Source organism: Ambystoma mexicanum, chromosome 9 (assembly GCF_040938575.1).
Source record: "Ambystoma mexicanum isolate Mex_15411 chromosome 9, UKY_AmexF1_1, whole genome shotgun sequence".
NCBI classification, from domain to species: domain Eukaryota; kingdom Metazoa; phylum Chordata; class Amphibia; order Caudata; family Ambystomatidae; genus Ambystoma; species Ambystoma mexicanum.
The window spans coordinates 1,007,771,212-1,007,793,212 of NC_090931.1; the positions used below are offsets into that span (position 1 = coordinate 1,007,771,212).

The following is a 22,001-nucleotide window of genomic DNA, read 5'->3' on the forward strand; positions in this document are numbered from 1 at the left end:
GCTGACCGAAAAGGAAAGGCCTCCTCTCCTGTCAGTCAGCGGGCTCCCATGCTAGTAGCACAATGGTGAAAGTAGGCGGGGCTGACCTTTTTTCGCCCCTCTGTCCCCTCATCATTGCACATTTTGAGGAGCCCAAAGTGTTAGAAAACCAAAAATAAAAAGGTTGTGATGGACGCACCCCTGCTTAGAGGCAGGAGGCACAGTCCTGCTGCAAATAATAGGACTTTACTGCCAGCCACTCATGAGAAGGAGCGGTGTACTCCCCACCCCCGCCAATGTATACGGGCCACCACTTTGTGGAGCCATACAGCAGTACATTGTAAACAAGGAACCTAAGCAAGTCATTTCTTCCTTTCCATTTTTGGAAAAGGCCTTCTGATGGTCAAGGAAACATGTTGTGAGCCAATACATTTTAGATTGCTTCTGTAAATATCAGAAATGCGGGCTACGGTAGCAGAGAGAGATCCACACGCTTTTCTGCATGACTGCATTTTCTAGTCAAGCAAAAAAGCAGTTGGCTAGTGAAATGATTGCAGAAATGCTTCCAATACCAGCAAGTGGCTCACTCTGCCATACTCCCCCTTCTAAGAATTTAAATTGTTAAACACGGACTGAGACTCAGGTTCATTCTTATTGACTCATAGCAGATTTGCCCATCGGCCTGCTGACCTGAGGCTTACAACGCGGCCTCATTCTCGATGACAGGTGCATCACAACATTACATTTCTACACCTCTAGTGAGGCCCGGGATAGCCTTGAATCCAGCACGAGCCTCTGGGCGTACTTTGGAAGGATTATTATGTATTTACAATGTGCTAGATACAAATAAGAGAACAGATTTTCTTCCTTCGTTTTTCAGTGTTGGATTTCATATTTTACACATTATTCCTTGAAACCTGGGGGCTAGGCACGCTTCACGGGGGCCCTCTGTTAACGTGGCTTAAGTTAGAGCAGCATATCGTTCCATGTTTCACTAGTGAACTCTTGTGCTGTGCACTCAGGGATATAGAGAAGCGTGTAGGGTCTCACGGATGGCCCTTGCCTGATTCCATTCAGACCGTCTAGCCTTTTCTCTGATCCTACAGTTCATCATAAACAATGCAGGAATACCCTGCCCAAATTGTGTTTTAAACATACTTGCCGCTTTTAGGCACCTGGAGGAAAAGTAACGGTTGGACTCTTCTTTTTGCACAGATGGCATAAGCGCAATTAAGACTTGAGTGAGATTTGGCAGTGTATGGTTGTGTGAATCGTTTAATTGCTCATCACAAAATGTGCCAGTTATATTCCACAGAATTATGATGACATTTGCAGTAATTATGTTGTGCTCGTGAAACTCTTCCTGTCTATAGTGCCTCCATGGATGGCAAAAATTGTAAAGATGATGGATTGCGCTTGGAAACGAATCTCATACTAAAATGAAAAGCTCGAAGGGGAAGGAAAACTGGAGAAGAATTGCCACGCACTGCCTCTTCTGAAAACTGTGTGGTTATTTGAGGTCACAGCAAAAAATGCATCACAAAACAGGATATTGACAGTAAAAGGTGATGAGTCAAAAACATTGCATCTATCGTAAACACTGCTTTGCTCAGGGCATCTTCCATTGTTGAGCGTTTAGACTGACTGCTCCATTTGGGAGGATAGCTCAGGAGCAACGTGCAAGACGTTGGAAGCAAGACGACACAGCGCAACACAGGTTTGATCCCTGGGTCAGTGCTTAGAAACCTCTGGGTATTAAGCGGTTTATAAATATCATATCATAGCATTACAGAATTAGACAAGCCCCATTAAATTCAGTTCTTGTCCTGCCATCAATGGGGGCAGTCCAGTCCAAACAGCAAGGCCACACCGCCTCTGTATGGGAACAGAAGCAGCCGGCGGCGGCTTCTGGCCTTGTTGGGATTCATTAGTGAGAAGCAGCTTCATCACCTAGGCACAGAGTGTAAGGGATCTCATTGTGGGATTGCCCTCTGCTGCGCTAGCAGTTGCACCCTATAGCCTCTTGAAACTAAACTCCAAAATCAATTGTCTTCAGCGCAAACCTATTTGTCATAGAAGTAACTTCTGGTAACTACCACCTCATTTGGTACTTTACGATCCAAGGACACCTGACATGTGCTGCAAACAAAATTACCTGACTGTATTTTATGCACGTTGCTTGCCAACCAGCAGTTCTTCGCAGTGTAACACGCTACCCTGTAAGATGATGCAGCAGTCTAACCATCATACTCATCAGAATGCCCCCAAGTTACAGTCCTGTAAGATGATGCAGCAGTCTAACCATCATACTCATCAGAATGCCCCAAGTTACAGTCCTGTAAGATGATGCAGCAGTCTAACCATCATACTCATCAGAATGCCCCCAAGTTACAGTCCTGTAAGATGATGCAGCAGTCTAACCTTCATACTCATCAGAATGTCCCCAAGTTACAGTCCTGTAAGATGATGCAGCAGTCTAACCATCATACTCATCAGAATGCCCCAAGTTACAGTCCTGTAAGATGATGCAGCAGTCTAACCATCATACTCATCAGAATGTCCCCAAGTTACAGTCCTGTAAGATGATGCAGCAGTCTAACCATCATACTCATCAGAATGCCCCAAGTTACAGTCCTGTAAGATGATGCAGCAGTCTAACCATCATACTCATCAGAATGCCCCAAGTTACAGTCCTGTAAGATGATGCAGCAGTCTAACCATCATACTCATCAGAATGCCCCAAGTTACAGTCCTGTAAGATGATGCAGCAGTCTAACCATCATACTCATCAGAATGCCCCAAGTTACAGTCCTGTAAGATGATGCAGCAGTCTAACCATCATACTCATCAGAATGCCCCAAGTTACAGTCCTGTAAGATGATGCAGCAGTCTAACCATCATACTCATCAGAATGCCCCCAAGTTACAGTCCTGTAAGATGATGCAGCAGTCTAACCATCATACTCATCAGAATGCCCCAAGTTACAGTCCTGTAAGATGATGCAGCAGTCTAACCATCATACTCATCAGAATGCCCCAAGTTACAGTCCTGTAAGATGATGCAGCAGTCTAACCATCATACTCATCAGAATGCCCCCAAGTTACAGTCCTGTAAGATGATGCAGCAGTCTAACCATCATACTCATCAGAATGCCCCAAGTTACAGTCCTGTAAGATGATGCAGCAGTCTAACCATCATACTCATCAGAATGCCCCAAGTTACAGTCCTGTAAGATGATGCAGCAGTCTAACCATCATACTCATCAGAATGCCCCAAGTTACAGTCCTGTAAGATGATGCAGCAGTCTAACCATCATACTCATCAGAATGCCCCAAGTTACAGTCCTGTAAGATGATGCAGCAGTCTAACCATCATACTCATCAGAATGCCCCAAGTTACAGTCCTGTAAGATGATGCAGCAGTCTAACCATCATACTCATCAGAATGCCCCAAGTTACAGTCCTGTAAGATGATGCAGCAGTCTAACCATCATACTCATCAGAATGCCCCAAGTTACAGTCCTGTAAGATGATGCAGCAGTCTAACCATCATACTCATCAGAATGCCCCAAGTTACAGTCCTGTAAGATGATGCAGCAGTCTAACCATCATACTCATCAGAATGCCCCAAGTTACAGTCCTGTAAGATGATGCAGCAGTCTAACCATCATACTCATCAGAATGCCCCAAGTTACAGTCCTGTAAGATGATGCAGCAGTCTAACCATCATACTCATCAGAATGCCCCAAGTTACAGTCCTGTAAGATGATGCAGCAGTCTAACCATCATACTCATCAGAATGCCCCAAGTTACAGTCCTGTAAGATGATGCAGCAGTCTAACCATCATACTCATCAGAATGCCCCCAAGTTACAGTCCTGTAAAATGATCCAGCAGTCTAACCATCATACTCATCAGAATGCCCCCAAGTTACAGTCCTGTAAGATGATCCAGCAGTCTAACCATCATACTCATCAGAATGCCCCCAAGTTACAGTCCTGTAAGATGATGCAGCAGTCTAACCATCATACTCATCAGAATGCCCCAAGTTACAGTCCTGTAAGATGATGCAGCAGTCTAACCATCATACTCATCAGAATGCCCCCAAGTTACAGTCCTGTAAGATGATGCAGCAGTCTAACCATCATACTCATCAGAATGCCCCAAGTTACAGTCCTGTAAGATGATGCAGCAGTCTAACCATCATACTCATCAGAATGCCCCAAGTTACAGTCCTGTAAGATGATGCAGCAGTCTAACCATCATACTCATCAGAATGCCCCAAGTTACAGTCCTGTAAGATGATGCAGCAGTCTAACCATCATACTCATCAGAATGTCCCCAAGTTACAGTCCTGTAAGATGATGCAGCAGTCTAACCATCATACTCATCAGAATGCCCCAAGTTACAGTCCTGTAAGATGATGCAGCAGTCTAACCATCATACTCATCAGAATGCCCCAAGTTACAGTCCTGTAAGATGATGCAGCAGTCTAACCATCATACTCATCAGAATGCCCCCAAGTTACAGTCCTGTAAGATGATGCAGCAGTCTAACCATCATACTCATCAGAATGTCCCCAAGTTACAGTCCTGTAAGATGATGCAGCAGTCTAACCATCATACTCATCAGAATGCCCCAAGTTACAGTCCTGTAAGATGATGCAGCAGTCTAACCATCATACTCATCAGAATGCCCCAAGTTACAGTCCTGTAAGATGATGCAGCAGTCTAACCATCATACTCATCAGAATGCCCCAAGTTACAGTCCTGTAAGATGATGCAGCAGTCTAACCATCATACTCATCAGAATGTCCCCAAGTTACAGTCCTGTAAGATGATGCAGCAGTCTAACCATCATACTCATCAGAATGCCCCAAGTTACAGTCCTGTAAGATGATGCAGCAGTCTAACCATCATACTCATCAGAATGCCCCAAGTTACAGTCCTGTAAGATGATGCAGCAGTCTAACCATCATACTCATCAGAATGTCCCCAAGTTACAGTCCTGTAAGATGATGCAGCAGTCTAACCATCATACTCATCAGAATGCCCCAAGTTACAGTCCTGTAAGATGATGCAGCAGTCTAACCATCATACTCATCAGAATGTCCCCAAGTTACAGTCCTGTAAGATGATGCAGCAGTCTAACCATCATACTCATCAGAATGCCCCAAGTTACAGTCCTGTAAGATGATGCAGCAGTCTAACCATCATACTCATCAGAATGCCCCAAGTTACAGTCCTGTAAGATGATGCAGCAGTCTAACCATCATACTCATCAGAATGCCCCAAGTTACAGTCCTGTAAGATGATGCAGCAGTCTAACAATCATACTCATCAGAATGCCCCAAGTTACAGTCCTGTAAGATGATGCAGCAGTCTAACCATCATACTCATCAGAATGCCCCAAGTTACAGTCCTGTAAGATGATGCAGCAGTCTAACCATCATACTCATCAGAATGCCCCCAAGTTACAGTCCTGTAAGATGATGCAGCAGTCTAACCATCATACTCATCAGAATGCCCCAAGTTACAGTCCTGTAAGATGATGCAGCAGTCTAACCATCATACTCATCAGAATGCCCCAAGTTACAGTCCTGTAAGATGATGCAGCAGTCTAACCATCATACTCATCAGAATGCCCCAAGTTACAGTCCTGTAAGATGATGCAGCAGTCTAACCATCATACTCATCAGAATGCCCCAAGTTACAGTCCTGTAAGATGATGCAGCAGTCTAACCATCATACTCATCAGAATGCCCCAAGTTACAGTCCTGTAAGATGATGCAGCAGTCTAACCATCATACTCATCAGAATGCCCCAAGTTACAGTCCTGTAAGATGATGCAGCAGTCTAACCATCATACTCATCAGAATGCCCCCAAGTTACAGTCCTGTAAGATGATGCAGCAGTCTAACCATCATACTCATCAGAATGCCCCCAAGTTACAGTCCTGTAAAGCAGTCTAACCATCATACTAAAGTTCTAGAAAGACTAAGGAACACTGAAACTCATTTTGGCAATAGGTTTTTAGAGCACAGAGTTTAAAGCTGGAACACTTGGCTCTTGTTCTGTTTTTTCACTCCTGATATTAGCAGTAGCGAACATGAAAGCAGCATATTCTCACGTCTTGAAACACTTGTGTATAGGCGCGTTATAAATGCCATATCATATCATATCATAACAACTGTGTCCAGTAGCATTGCTTGTGAGCGCTGCCTTCTGTGATTCGCCTTTGCAGATTTTCACCATCCTGTCAGCGTCGAGGGGGGGGGGGCCCATGTAGCTGTGAGCTCTGAGGTTGCTTGGGTGCTGCGGAAGCTTGCAGGGGATCATGTGCATGGTCAGCCTAGGGCTTGGACCGTTGTTTCTCTCCATGCCAGTAGCAGTCAGCTGGCACTGTGTTTGTCATGGCTCGAACAGCAGTAAGTTTCTCAGCCATCGCTGCAGACCTCCGGGTAGCTTGCACCCTTTCAATTCCAATGCGGATGTTATGAGGAGGTGTGGCTGGCCCAATTCTGCAGCAACCATAGTTCCCTCGCCGCGGCAGGGATGTACCCCTTTTCCTGACACTACATACCACTTAAGTGTCTTGTCTATTGACTTTTGCCATATTTGTCATCCCTTCTCTGCAACTCGCTCCTTCTGCAGTTTCAGCCCATCTGGCATCTACCCATCTGTGAAATCCATTTGGTCCAGTAGAGGTTGGTGGCGATATTTGATGGGCAACACCAGACCACTTCAAGGTGTATAGTAGTGCCTGTAACTAACTATGGATCGATAGTATTGCAGTTTCAACTCACCGGGGATTGATTGTGGAACTTCCAGAGGGCAGGTGTGGTTCACAGAGTTGCCATCCTGGTGTAGTTGTAAATCGCAGCCCGTGCCGATCCAGGTTGCTCATCTCCTAATCTGGGCCATAGTGAAATGATCAGCATTGGCAGCATCTGGTGGAAACAACAGGCAGGATGAGCAGGATGTGAAAGGAATTTAAACTGTATCCCTGCCACCCTATGCCACCCTATGCAGTAAGAGGCAGCACACAATTGCAACTTATTTCCAAACGGATAGTCAACCTGGAAAACTAAATTCCAAGTTGCAAAAGGCAACAATATGTTCTCTCTGTTTAGATATCTTTGCATGGCAGGCAGCACCTGGTAGTAAATAGAGTTCCCATGCGATGGGAGCCACTCTTGTGACCCTTTCGACAGCAATTAGACAGGCCACCATGACATTCCCCGGGTTTCCCAGACAAGATATGTTGATGTGGAGAGCAATACATTGGGCTACTCTGAATGAGACCGAGGAGACCCAGATCAGACTGCTGAAACTAGCGTACCTGCCTCATGGAAGAAGGTCGAGATTATTCCTCTGTACAAGAAAGGTGTTAGGAATAGTCCATCAAATGATAGACCAATTTCAATTCTAAGTTCCACCAGGAAATTCTATGCCAGGGTCTTATTGGCACATATTCAGGCATGGATAAACGAGAGTAACTTAATCAGTCATGTACACTCTGGGGTTCGTGCTGGGGTCAGCACCATTGATAGGGCTCTGAGGTTGAATTTACATATTCTGAAATATGTTGTATTAAGAAAGAGCTATAGACCTACAAAGGGCATTTGATAAAATAACCCACTGCAAATTATGGGAACGTTTGTTGTTGATGGGGATGCCTGGCACACTATTTAAAACATTATTGTCATTTGATTCAGATAATGAAGCTGTTGTAAGATTTGTTCTGAATGGCAAAACAATGGCCTCTTTTAGAGTGCATAACGGCATGCGCCAGGGCTGTGTTGTGGAGCTCACACTTTTTCGCCTCTTCATTAACGGTACCATAGAGGAAGTGGTTTCCAATGCTACTGATGCTTCATCGTTAGGTTCCAATAAGTAGCCACTCTTAATGTTTGCCGATGACATTGTTTTGGTTTCACTAATTCTAGTCAGGCTTAAAGAACAGACTACATTGTTTTCTTACTTCTGTAGGAATACTGGCCTCCTGATAAACCATACTTAAACCAAATACATGGGATTTCAAGCACCAGGAAAAAACAACTTAAGATAAATTTAGAAATGAATGGGTTCCCAATCGAGCAGGGGAAAGTCTTTAACTATCTAGGAGTCAGGTTTTCTGATACTGGCAATTGGACGCGTCATGTGGAAAAAGCCAACATTACATTGAGTCGGTGTAGTGGGGCCATTACTATATTTGCCAGAGATCTATTATAACCATTTATAAACTTCAGGCCCATCAGGTTGCGCTATAGGGAGCGGAATTCTGGGATCATTGTTGTACTAAAAAACTGAAGGTCACTGAAAGTGCATTTGTTAAAAACATCCTCAGTGCTCCTAAAGGCACCCCTACGATCCCACCCCATGAGCAATTGGGGCTTGGGTACATAGATCATATAGCCGCTTTAAAACCAGCAATCTACTAGGCCGAATATGGAGTGCCACATTACTTGTAATGTATAGAAATACCCTGAAAGATGTTTATCATGGAATTCTAGTTTATCATGATAAGGCATGTCAAAGAGCTACTCTTTAATTTAGGCTCTACTAACTTGTCTCAAATAGACTCAATCAAACCCATCACATAGAATGCCATACTAACAGAATTCCGGCTGCAGGAGCCGGAACAGAATATTAATACCTGTACTTATTCGGTCATGGTTCGTAATTATTGTAAGTGTAAATCAGAAATTGGGTTTGAGCATGATTTAGACCTGATTAAAGCTAATTTGGCCTGCACCTTATATGTCAAATTTAGATGTGATGCCCTACCCTTAAGCACTCACATCTTTTGTTGGCGCATGAGTAATAGGGATGACTGCTACTATTGCCTAGTCTGTAAGGAAACAGAGATCCATGTCCTACGTATCTGCCCTGTGTGTCTCACTTTCAGAAGGTTCTTCTTGAAAGCACGATTTATTGAATTGAATATTCGAGATACTCTAGCAGCTCATAGGGCTTGTAAAAGCACAAATCATGTCACGTTTGTCCTTGTTGTGGCTTGTTTTCCTTTACACACTTAGATTAGTAGGAAGAAAATGATAGATTACATTGAATAACAATGCATGTTTGTGCCTGTGGATATTTATTGATCTCTGGTTTAGTTATATATGAACGCATTTTATCATGTTTTATCTTAAACTGCATTTGATTATTATTGAATGTGAAGGGACGGGAGATTAGGTTGCATTAAGGGGTCTTCCTTTTAGATATTTAAAACAACCGGTGGGTCCTGCTATTGTATTATGAATAGCCTTTTGTCTTATCATTAAGCTTAATCATTAGTTATGAGTATATTTATCAATGTTATTTAGTGCAACTGTATCACTTGTGTATGGGGCTTTAATGGCAGAACTGCTGAAATCAAGTGTTTATTGATGGATTAATTATTTTGTTTTATTTAAAATAATAAAATAATCAAAATAATTAAATGTGGTCCCCTAATGCTAAAAACAAACATCAGTTTGTATAAAATCTGAATAACTATTCTGGACATAATATATAACCTTTAATGGAAAAATTCAAATTATCAGTGCTTTTCATCACCACATTTCAATATTCTCATCAGAACGTTACAATATATTTCACAAACTTTTCTCTAACATCATCAACAAGTTTTGGCATCAAAGAACAGCATTGGATTTGCATAACTTTCTTTTTTCAGGTCACTTCTGCTCTAGATGCACGGTACTGTTGGTTTCTTGTTTCGGCATTCATATGAAATATAGGGTAGGATATGTTTAGCTACTTTGTCTACAGGTTTTGCTTAGGATAGAAGTTTTTATTTTGGATGGCACAACATATTGATTCATTTAAAGAGCCACGCAAACATGGGAGTGTACATTTCAGGTAGCAAAGGAGACATTTGAAGTAGCAAAGGAATCAACACTTAATTTTTTGGCATTAGAAATCCGCTTCAGGAAGAGTCCTGTATTTAATGTGAAATGCGATTTAAATGGACATTATTTTCTTGGGATATAGTGGAAAAACGAACCTACTTCCAATTCCACCTTAAGGCCTATAGCTCTACTCAGGATTTCTCTTTTTATGTAAAATATCGTTTCTGCATGTCAGAAATGCGAGCAATTACTGCAAATTTGTGAAACATGTTGCACACCATGTCAAACATCCAGGCACACGCTGCTCCCCTGAACTCTGGGCAATTAATTTCTATTTGATATGATATGATATGATATGATAGGGTATTTATAACGCGCTGGTTTCTAAGCAGGGATCAAACCCGTGTTGCTCTGTGTCGTCTTGCTTCCAAGGTGAGCATGTTGCCGCTGAGCTTTCCTCCCGTAAATGATGTATGCCATGTGCAATAATAATTTCTGGGGAATACTATTTTGCATATACTTCCACATTGTTTCCCATACATCACATTTAGTGACATTGCTCGTGAAGGATTCCCTTAAAAGACTTTTAGTGACTTAACTAATTCTTAACTAATTCTTAGGACATATCTAAGTGCACAGGGTTTATTGTACTCACTTTCAGGTTGTATTTTAAATGAGTAGGACAGGTGGGAACATAAACGGCTCCAGGCAGCTCAGCCAAGTAAGCTCTGCTCCTTGCTTGTCCCCTGCTTTCAAAATGTCCCTCAGGCAATCGTGTTGTGTCTTGGGCCAGGAATCTGCATCAGGCTCTGAAAAAAGGGATCTTCTTAAGGGGGTATATATATCAGCTCGATCAATGTGGATCCCAATCTACACTTCTTTTGGGCAAGCTCACTTTGACTGCAGATTTATCAAGAAACCTCCCTAGTTCCTTTGCATTCTGCTTTCAATACCTCAACTTCACAGATACTGCCTCATTTGATGCCAAATCTTCTCATTTGATCGGCCCATTATAGATTCCCTTGAGATATGATATGATATGATAATTTATTTAAATAGCGCCTACACACAATGTGTTTCAAAGCACTTCAAGGCAAAGGAGGGATCAAGGGAAAATACAATGGTATTCTTACAGGCCATGAACAGTAAGAATTTCACCTCACACCTCCAAGGATCCTGTACTTTATTATGATTTCTCCAATGTATTTTGCCATGTGTCAATGGGAGGTTTTTCTCTCCTCGTGTCCAGTCTTATGACCAAATTGGACTGGAAACTATGTTTCCCTCATCATTTTTATTATGAATCATCTGTAACATATTGATTCCTATATTTTCAAAAGTGCAAGAAAATTCAGAATCCGTAGACTTCTTTCATTTTCTAATAACAGAATATGAAAAAGGTATTGAATTATGTACATGTGTTAATAACACACAAATATTAGTATATCATGTTTATGAGTGGACTGGACTGTGGAAGGTACACCAAGCGGGGAACCAGAGTGTGCCCCTTACCCCTTTTCTTTCAAAACATGTTTTGGGAGTCCCGGGCTCCAGAGGTGGCAACACCGGGGTGACACATGCCCCTACTCAGGAGAGCCAAATTGTTGGTTTTCCCCCTGCCCCCACTGTGGGATTTAAACTATGTAATTGAAGGGTGAGTTGGTTCCTGGCTACCTGCATTGACTACAGCAACCAGAATTCCCTGAGGCCACAATTGGCATTAACCAGCAACACCTGAACAGACTGCCTCCCTGAAGATTGCAAGAGGCATGAAAGCTCTTGGTGGAGAAGATCAACTGGACTGTGGAAGGTACACCCAGCTGGGAACCAGAGTGCGCCCCTCGCCCCTTTTCTTTCAAAAATGTTCTGGGAGTCCCGGGCTTCAGAGGTGGCAGCATCGGGGTGACACATGCCCCTACTCAGGAGAGCCAAATTGTTGGTTTTCCCCCTGCCCCCACTGTGGGATTTACACTATGTAATTGGAGGGTGAGTTGGTTCCTGGCTACCTGCATTGACTACAGCAACCAGAATTCCCTGAGGCCGCAATTGGTATTAAACAGCAACACCTGAACAGACTACCTCCCTTAAGATTGCAAGAGCCATGAAAGCGCTTGGAGGAGAAGATCAACTGGACTGTGGAAGGTACACCAAGCTGGGAACCATAGTGCGCCCCTTGCCCCTTTTCTTTCAAAAAATGTTTTGGGAGTCCCGGGCTTCAGACGTGGCAGCACCGGGGTGACACATGCCCCTACTCAGGAGAGCCAAATTGTTGGTTTTCCCCCTTGCCCCCAATGTGGGATTTACAGTATATAATTGGAGGGTGAGTTGGTTCCTGGCTACCTGCATTGACTACAGCAACCAGAATTCCCTGAACCAGAAATCCCTGAGGCCAGAATTGGTATTAACCAGCAACACCTGAACAGAATGCCTCTCTGAAGATTGGAAGAGGCATGAAAGCGCTTGGAGGAGAAGATCAACTGGACTGTGGAAGGTACACCAAGCTGGGTACCAGAGTGCACCCCTCACCCCTTTTTCTTTCAAAATATCATGTTTATGAGTGTATGGTTTGGAGCGCTTTGCTGAATTCACATCTCTCTCAGATTTTTAAATCAAGCAAAGTGTGCAGAAATTATGATGGATAATGTGATTTCATTTGGTGCCAGATAAATCAATTCATTTTTACGGAAGTTATCATTAACCTAATGCCAAACTAACGCCTCTGATATCCAACATCGTGAAATTGACACACAGGTGATAATGGGTTATGGTTCTGCCTGAAGTCAACAGGTCATAACTATCTGATTATTTTGGATTTCTGAATCATTGTTTTATTACGAAACAGACACATAACCTATTAATTCGGCTTTTCTCATAGACTGTGAAACTCCACAAAACTGGTGTTTCGGGAATGCAAAATGCCCTATTTACTGGTAAATTCAACATATGCTCTGAATACGCACATAAACAACAAGCCTCAACAGACCAACACATCAAAACCACAAACATGCCACGATACAAAAAGGACAATGAAACAAGAATGGAAAACAGAATTGGAGAGAGGAATGGAATCACACACCAGTTTAACTGGAACCACCTACCAGAATTCACAACACCTCAAAATGCCGACCAACCACCACTAAAATACAGACTAAAGCAAGCACAAACATCTGCTGCTATCTCTCCACCTACAATCCTACTGTAACGGAAAACAAACAACCCACAGCTAAGGACTCAATCAATCCTATAGTGGACCCCACTAGACTATCAAATCGGACACCACAACACACAGAACCAAGCAACTCCAAAGACATTTTTGGAGAAAAAAATACAAGAATAAGAGCTAAGCTAGAATCCTTAACCATCCACACCCTTACCACAACCAGAGACTGGACAAAAAAACACACAGACAACCAATCACTTGACTACTACACACCAGAACAAAGAAACTCATCGCTCAACTTAATTTAACTCCTCAACAAAGGGATAGAGGCCCCAACTACACAGCCAACAAATAATAGCCTCACCCAGGAGAGAACCAAAAATCTGACAGGCACCATCCCAACTGAAATGCACAAAATGATATGCAACAAAGATCAAGGAAAAATGCACACTCTGCACTGAGGTCTACTCAATGTAAGATCCATGGGTAAGCACAATACAGAAATGTATGACCTCCTAAGCAAAGGTAGCACGGACACGCTCAACCTCACAGAAACATGGCTATCGGACAATTTCAAAACAATCGCCCATGAAGTAATATCGACAACTTCAAAACATATGCATTCTAACATAGAAAACCAAAGAGGAGGAATAGCAATAGCGCACAAAAAGCGCATCTGCTCCACACCACGCCCCTCAACCGACATAGAAGATTGAAAATCACTCCTAATCAACATGAAGCTCAACAACCAATCTAGCCTACTGTTCCTCCTGATCTAGAGACCTCCATCCTATAATACCAACATTGCCACGAATCTCAGTGACACCATTGCCAACCTCTCCACTTATCATGACAACATAACTGTTCTAGGAGACTTCAACATCTGGTTTGCAAGAGAAAGTGAAACAACACAAAGTCACAGAGCGCCCCACTGGAAACCTTCCACTTCAAACAAATAGTAAACAGTGCTGGACATACCTTAGATGCAATCTTCTGCAGAGATGGACTGGTACCATTCATTTGGAGTGATCACCATGTGATCCATTAACATTCAAAGTCCTATACCGCATGATGCCCACAAACGTAAAACTCTCTGCAACAAACAAAAGGAATTAGAAGAGTCTTGACCTGGAAACCCTAACAGAGCTACTGGAATCAACCAAACCAAACAGCTCCCAGCTAAATAGAGTGACTGCGGATTCAGTGGAAGAGACATTCGACACGTAGTTCAAAGATGCCCTAGACCAAATGGCACATGCAAAACTCTTCAAAATCAGCCCAAAGAAAATTGCAGCAAGATGTTTCACAGAATAACTGAGGGAACACAAACTGGAAACACAACGGAGAAGTCATTACAACCAATCGGACAAAAACAAATACCAATGACAAATCCAAATTTACAAATCACCAGTCCTGAAAGCAAAAAAAGCATATTACACTACAATAATCCAATCTGTAACAAGCCCACAAAAGAAATTATTCAACATCATCAGGGACATGAAAAGCCCAACCATGCGTAACAAATGCATTGTACATCACAACCCCTATGTGACAAAATCACAACCCATCTAGGAACAAAAATAGAAGCAGCACAACAGACCATTGATGCAAGCCACCCTACCAAAAAACACGCCCCTAGAACCTCCCGAAACCAGCAGGCCACCAACCACAGTTGTTTCAAACCTATAAGCAAAGAAACATTCAACAAAGTAATACAAAGACACCAACCTCGCCGTATGACCCAATGACCTATGCACACCAGGCATCTTCAAAAAAACTCCTCAACCACAGAATGCCAGCCTCATACTTCTGACTATTAATGAACCTATCTTTAAACATGGGAATAGTACCTACAACTTTCAAATCAGCATAGATCAACCCTGTCCTAAAAAATAAAATAGGAAATGTGGAAGAATCTACTAACTACAGACGTCTATCGAATCTAGCTTACCCAGAAAAAATCCTTGAGAACCACATCTACAAAGTACTACTAAACTATGTAGAAAGCAACAAGATACTCAACCACTTGCAAGTTAGCTTCAAAGATGAGAGGAAAAGAATCTGCACTTCCCTCAATATGGACAATCTAAAAATAAACATAGACAACAGCACCCAGTCAGTCCTCATTCTTATAGACATATCAGCTGCCTTAGACACAATCAGACACACCACACTAATGCAGAGAGAGGAGGAATGTGGCATAACATTCTCTGCACTACAATGGCTGAAATCTTTTCTCACCAACCGAACAGAAAGAAAACACTTACTGCCATTTACCTCTAACACTAAAATCATTGCCTGTGGCATACCACTAGGATCAAGCCTCTCCCTGCTCCTCTTCAACATCTACATGTACCCCTAATGAAACTCATTAAAACCCATGGACTGACCACCTACAACTACGCAGACAATACTCAACTCTTCTTCAAGATAACCTCTGCCCAAGTACCAAACAACACCCTCAAGAAATGCCTCATGGACATATACTCCTAGATGACAAACAGTAATCTCCAACTAAATCTGACCATAATAGAAATAATAATCTTGCCTGCAGAATACAATGCAACATAGACATACCTGAGCTAGCCACTGCAAATGGAAACAAAACTGGATACATCAAACTGGATAAAAATCCTGGGAATCCTCATGGACAACAGACTTTCACTAGCCCCACAAGGCAACACAATAGCAAACAAATGGTTCTACCTCCTCCGACTAATAACAGGCATACTCCCCCACATCAACTTCCCACACAGAACCCTTGCAATCATCTCCTTGGTACCATCGAGACTACACTACTTAAACATTCTCTATCTTTAAATGCCTGAGCTCCTCACAAAAAATAACACATCCAAAATACTGCAGCAAGACTTCTCCTGAGACAAAATAGAAGAGACCACATCACACCAGCACTGAGACAACTACATTGGCTACTAGTAAAACATGCATTAACTTTAAAACCCTCTTCATTGCCCACAAATCACTACACAGACAAGGAGGCAAATTTCTCCAAGCTATGATCAACCGCTACCAACTAGGAAGAAACCTAAGATCGAGCAACAATGTCCACATAGAAACTAAACACTTTGAGAAAAGGAAATTCGGAGGAACCACATTTTCCTATTTCATAGGTAAACTATGGAACTTGGTACCAAAAGAACTAAGAATGACGGGAGACCACCTAACTTTCAGAAAATGACTGAAAACCTGGCTATTCAACTCAGGAGACAAACATAAATACGTGCACCCGGACAAACCATACTCTGGAACAAAAGCAAACAAGAGACAATACAGATTGAAGAACTAACAATAGAACAACCACACACTGTGTGGAAGGCCCTTACATTCATAAATTCCCTGCTCCTCAGGATTCTCATGCGCAACTTCTTTGGTGATTTTGATTCACCACGGGCCCTCCTCTGCCGGACTCAGATCCACTTTTACACAATGCTTTCAATTGATCTCCCTCTGTCGGGCTCGACCAAATCCAAATACTTTTGCAAACTTTCTCTACTTTATCGAAATCAAAGACTTTTGACTGTGCACAGGATTTGACTTAACCCATCGCAGGGCCACTTCGATTCACATTTATTTGTTCTCTTTCAATTGATCTCCCTCCATCGGGCTCGGACCAGCTTTATCTAGTTTTATCGCTTCTCAGCTGGATATCTTACAGAGACCTTCGATTGAGCACCCACGCAGTGCCGGACCATTCTGTCAAAAGTATTGTAGCTTGCTTTAAAGTTCAATCACTCATTAGCAGTTTACCATAATTCACGTCTCTTATCACACACGTTTTAACAATGTTTGTTCCAGAGCTCACCATACAATGTTTCTGCTTACAACCTTGGCTTCAACACAGACTGGTCTTGTATCAGTCTCCCCAAATCACCGGCTGTGTCGCTTTCACTGAAGCAGCTTTGTTCTTGGACCCAAGGGCAGTGCCACCATGGCTGGACATTCTCCCCGCCTTGAGTACTGATGTGGGAGGGCCCCAGATTCCTCCGAGACACAATGCAGGATTCTTCAGTCTGGTTTCCTGCTTTTATGCTTTCTGTTCTCAAGGGTTTGCGAAAGTAACGGTTCCTTGTCGAAAAAGGTCAAGGGAATTCCATCCTTGAAACCCCCTTCTGTTTTGCCGTCTTTCTTCTCTCGTTAAACTGCCATTTTGGGACTGATATTTCCTTGTGTGCTTTACCTCGCTCATAGTGTGCTCTTGTGCTCTGCCTTTTATCTGTGTCGGGAAGTGTAATGGAAGTCAGGTGTGAGTGATTGTCAATAATTGCCTGACCTCACCTGACCATAGTATTGGGACCCATAGGGGTGATGCACTATTCATTTTACTTAGTAAACCATGTTAATTTAGATTAAATAAACTTTACAAATATAATGATTAGTCATGCCACCTTGCCCAGATGAGCTTTGCAAGAGGTGTATTAGGAGATTGGGGAGGCTCAAGTACAGATTGTTAAAAAGTTCAATCTTGCCAACATCACTGCTCAGCTTTTGCCCCTTTGTGGTAAATGGTATCATCATAAAAAAAAACTAAAGTTCTTGGATGCTTTGAAAAGTGGAGAGAACTCGGAATTGTAGGAATGTCAAAAAATGTGACAAGAGATGGTACTTGTGGGATCAATGGTATTTATTACAGTTGTCAGTTAATTAAGGGACAGGGTTGGATAAAAACCTACTAGAACTAGGGGAAAGATTTACAAATCATAACAACTAACCTTTTGATACAGTGTCAAGGAGGGGACAACACAGGGTGGGCTGTTTTCACGGTTTCCAACAACTTCAACTGATGATCTTCAAAAATGTTTTTAAAGTCTTGACCCAATCTTAACAATTCCTGGTCCCTCCATGGATGTCCTAGCCTATCCAACACAATCCAAAAGGTGCTGGGCAACAGAAACATCCAGCCTACTCCTAACAAATGATTTAGCACCTCTGTCTAACCCTATATTTGTCACTGAACTGTTTCCAAATATTGACCAACAATATTGTCCTTAAACCCTAATCTATCACTGTCCGACCCTAATCTAAAATAAATACAACGTATGATTCCATGATTCCATGGGATCCTCTTCTAGGGAGAACATGCAATGTTGGCCTGTCCACAATCTGAAGTTTCTTCTCCAGAACTCTCCACAGTATTTCTCTTCTTCAGACCTTCCCATAGTATGTCTTTTCTATAGGCCGTTCCATAGTTTTCTTCTTCTTCCAGACCTATCCAGGTTTTTTCTTTCATCCAGACCTATCAATGGCTTTACTTTTCTTACATACCTCTCCAGTTCTCTCTCATCTCCATACCTTTCTACTGTGTTTCTCTAGACCGCTCAAAAATCCCTCTTATATTCAGAACTTTACACAGTATTCATTTCTATCAAGACCACTCCAGGATTAGTCTCATCTACAAATATTCCCACAGTCTGTCTCTACTCTATGTCTTTCCAAAATGTGCAGCAGATGATTTGGCCCAGATTGTGGATCAGTGCGGCACTGGAGCCCTGATCCTGCTGGACCTTTCCGCCGCATTTGATACTGCAGACCATAGTATCCTCAGGGATAGGCTATCCTCTGTGGAAATTTCTGGATTGGTCCTTGACTGGTTCGGGTCCTTTCTTTCTGAAAGCTCCCAGTCTCTTTCACTTCCTCCTTTCATGTCTGCGGCTATGCCTTTCAATTGTGGTGTTCCTCGGGGTTTGGCTCTTTCTCTTCTCCTTTTTAATCTGTATATTCTTCCTCTTATCAAACTTATACACTCTTTTGGTTTTCAGTGTTTTTCCTATGCTGATGACATGCAAATCCTGGTGCGGCTTAACCTTTCTGTACCAGCTATTGTGAAACGTTGCAGCTCCTGCATCTCGGCAGTCCCTTCCTGAATGGGTAATAATTGTCTCTGCCTAAATGGAGACAAAACGGAGGTGCTTATTGTCGGTTGGACCCCTGAGTCCTTGGAGTGGTCTTCAGCTTTCTGGCCCTCAGAACTTGGCCCTTTTCCCCTGCCTTCTCTTGTTAAAAATCTAGGCGTGAAGTTCTCGGCCTCACTATATATGCAGGAGCAGATTAGTGCATTTTGCCAATCCGTTCACTTTAAGCTACAGACTCTTTGCAAGGGCTTGCCCTATCTCCCTTCTTCTCTTTGTCCTGTGGTATTTTCTTCTCTCACTTGATTACTGTAATGCTTTGTTTCTGGCACAGCCAGCCTTTCTTCTCCAACTTAACTCGAACTGGAGCAAGTGCTCCAGAACTCGGCTGCCAGATTGGCCATTGGTGCTGTCTGCTGGTCTTCAGCCTCTGGGATTCTTAACTCTTTGCAGTGGCTTCTGGTGGTAAAACTATTTAAGTTCAAGGCTTTGTGCATGGTCCACCAAACTTTTTATGGGACAGGCCCTGAGTGTCTGCAGGCCAAATTCAGACATTATGTTCCACCTCGTCTCCTACATTCATCCACCTCCCTGCTTATTGTGGTTCCTCAGTTAAAATATTCCAGAGTGGGTGGTCATTCGTTCTCTGTGGCAACAGCCATACATTGGAATCCGATCCCATTGTTTCTTCGTAAGACTACTGATCATCTCTCCTCTTCAGACGGGCTATGAAGACCTTTCTGTTCTCTGCCCTGCGCTCACTTTTTCTGCTTTGGGCTGCCATGTGTTTAGTCCTCAGCCTTAGCGCCATGGTGCCCCTGTTGATGAAGTTGCGCTTTATAAATCGAGATAACATGACATAACATGACATTGTGGGTTTCCGATTGTCTTCAATTCCACATACTTATGCAGTGGTTAAATCTGAACATGCCCATCTTTATGCCTTGAGATACTTGAAACATTTTTATCAGCTGTGTGTTTTTATTGGTACAATCTCATGTTATATCCTGAATGGATTATGACAACTCAATTTTAGTAGGCCTTCTTTGACTCCATTAAAAGCTGTTCATCTAATTTATTGAGCCACAAAGGTTGATCATATTACTTCTATTTGTAAGACTCTTCATTGGCTACCATAAGATGTTAGGTTTGTATTTAAACTAGTATGTATTATATACAGAGCCATGCACTTTCAGACCCCTTCATATTTCCCTAATTAACTAAAGACCCTGTGGGTTCTAGAGGTCTTCATAGTCCTGACTCTTTCTGCCTTAAAGCTTCTAAATTTAAACGTGGTTTTTTCAATGAAACAATTTTTCTGGCGCTCCAGTTTCCTTTTGCAATGCCTTGCCATCTAATCTACGAATGATTCCAGAGTACCTGAAATTTAGGAAAGCTTTGAAAATATGGTTGTAGAGTAATGTAGCAATCACCCCCGCTTAGGAGGCGTACAGGGCCAGTAATGGTATATTGTGCAAGCCCAATCTCTCATAAGAAACAAAAAAGATGACTGCCAACACAGTAAATAGAAAAGGGACGTTTCCCCTTTGAAGAAAGTAATTCAAATGAAGAGTGCCTAGTATACCTGAGGAGGTAGTAATACTTTAAAAACCTATCTTTTGAAAGTCTGTCTAAAAGTAATTGAAGCTGTGGCAATAGTACGAAGTATTGGAATTCAAGAGGTTTATCTGGTTGTCAGTAGATGCTACATTGCAGTTGTCGAAACAAAGGTAAAGTACTGTGGGACAAAAGTGACTGTTATCATGGTAAAACAAGTAGAAATATAGTTGTTGAAGCAGAATCTGCATTATTGAGAAGTCATCCTTACAAATATACCATTTTGACTGTTGAAATTACAATTCAAAGTATCTGAACTAATAACCAAGAACTGTGTATCATTGACAGTGTGGATATTACATTTTCTTTTAAACTGTGGCAAATCTTCCTGTGGGATGACAAAGCATTGTGGCCAGGATTACCGTTGGGGCTATTTTGCTAGAAGTGAAACGTGGATAACTTCACCCAAAAGAGGACATTTCTTGCCAGTGGAACTTTTTTTAATGAACTTTCACTTTGACTTCAAAACGTCAAGAACTGAGTTCAGACATTTTCTTTCTTAGAACATTAACCAAAGTGACTTTGAATCCTGGGGAGGGGAAATCTCCTGGTACAGATGAAGGGCATTTAGGAAATGTGAATATTGTTTATGTTATGTTGAATTGCCATACCTTTTCTTTATGTTTTTGTTGTTTAGTGTGAGGGCCAGTTATCCTATGTTCGAGTGTATTCCCTTAGCTTTTAGAATAGGAATAGAATTCTTCAGCACAGTATGGACAGTGAGTCATTTTGATATTTTCTGTTTAACAATAAAAGGCACATTTTGAAAGATCTTCAAACAGTTGTCTGCCTCGCATTACTGACCCCTCACAACCAGCAAATGTGTCCCTATGGCAACCTCCACCTATTGCATTTTACAAATTCCACCATGAGCACATATCAATACTTCATCTGCCCATTTGAGCAAATGTTCACTTGACCCTATAAACTCTTCTCTGTGCACAACTAATTCAGCCTCATCATGACATGCCCTTGAGAAGACATCCCCAGTTACTCCTTTGAAAACTGCTCAACAGGCCCTATATCCATACCCCTCCATATGCTTTTACGAAAGCTTCCCCTTATGCACAATGACATCCACCCATGTGTTTCTATGTGTCATTTCCTCTCTAGGATTGGTCCCTATCAAGACCTCCTCACAATGGGTCCCTATTAACACCTTAAATTAATCTATGATGACACTTCATACAGCCTTGTAAAGAAATCCTACATGCCTCTTATGAACATGTTCCAATATGCCACTTTTAGAGTCTCCCTGTTGCCATTATGAACACCTCTACGTGTACCCCTATGACATGTTGAATGCAAAAGCAGCGCATGCTGGCACCAGGCATCACCAAAGGACACAAAGCCTGAACAAATAAGTCTTTCTGACATACACTCTATGGTGTTAGGGAATGAGGAAACTTCCCTAAGGGAATCTTGACTTGGGCAGAACATATTTTTGCCCACTTAGACTGCCATTAGAGCCAAGTGGCAATACAAATGAAGAGTGTTGTGACATACAATGGCTACAAAACATTA

The 22,001-nt window shown here is 42.3% G+C and overlaps 1 protein-coding gene across 2 annotated transcripts in view; it reads left to right on the plus strand.

Annotated features, from left to right (window-relative positions):
- Window positions 1-22,001, plus strand: part of STK39 (serine/threonine kinase 39) — a 2,038,823-nt gene that overhangs the window by 547,263 nt on the left and 1,469,559 nt on the right. The window lies entirely within an intron of this gene.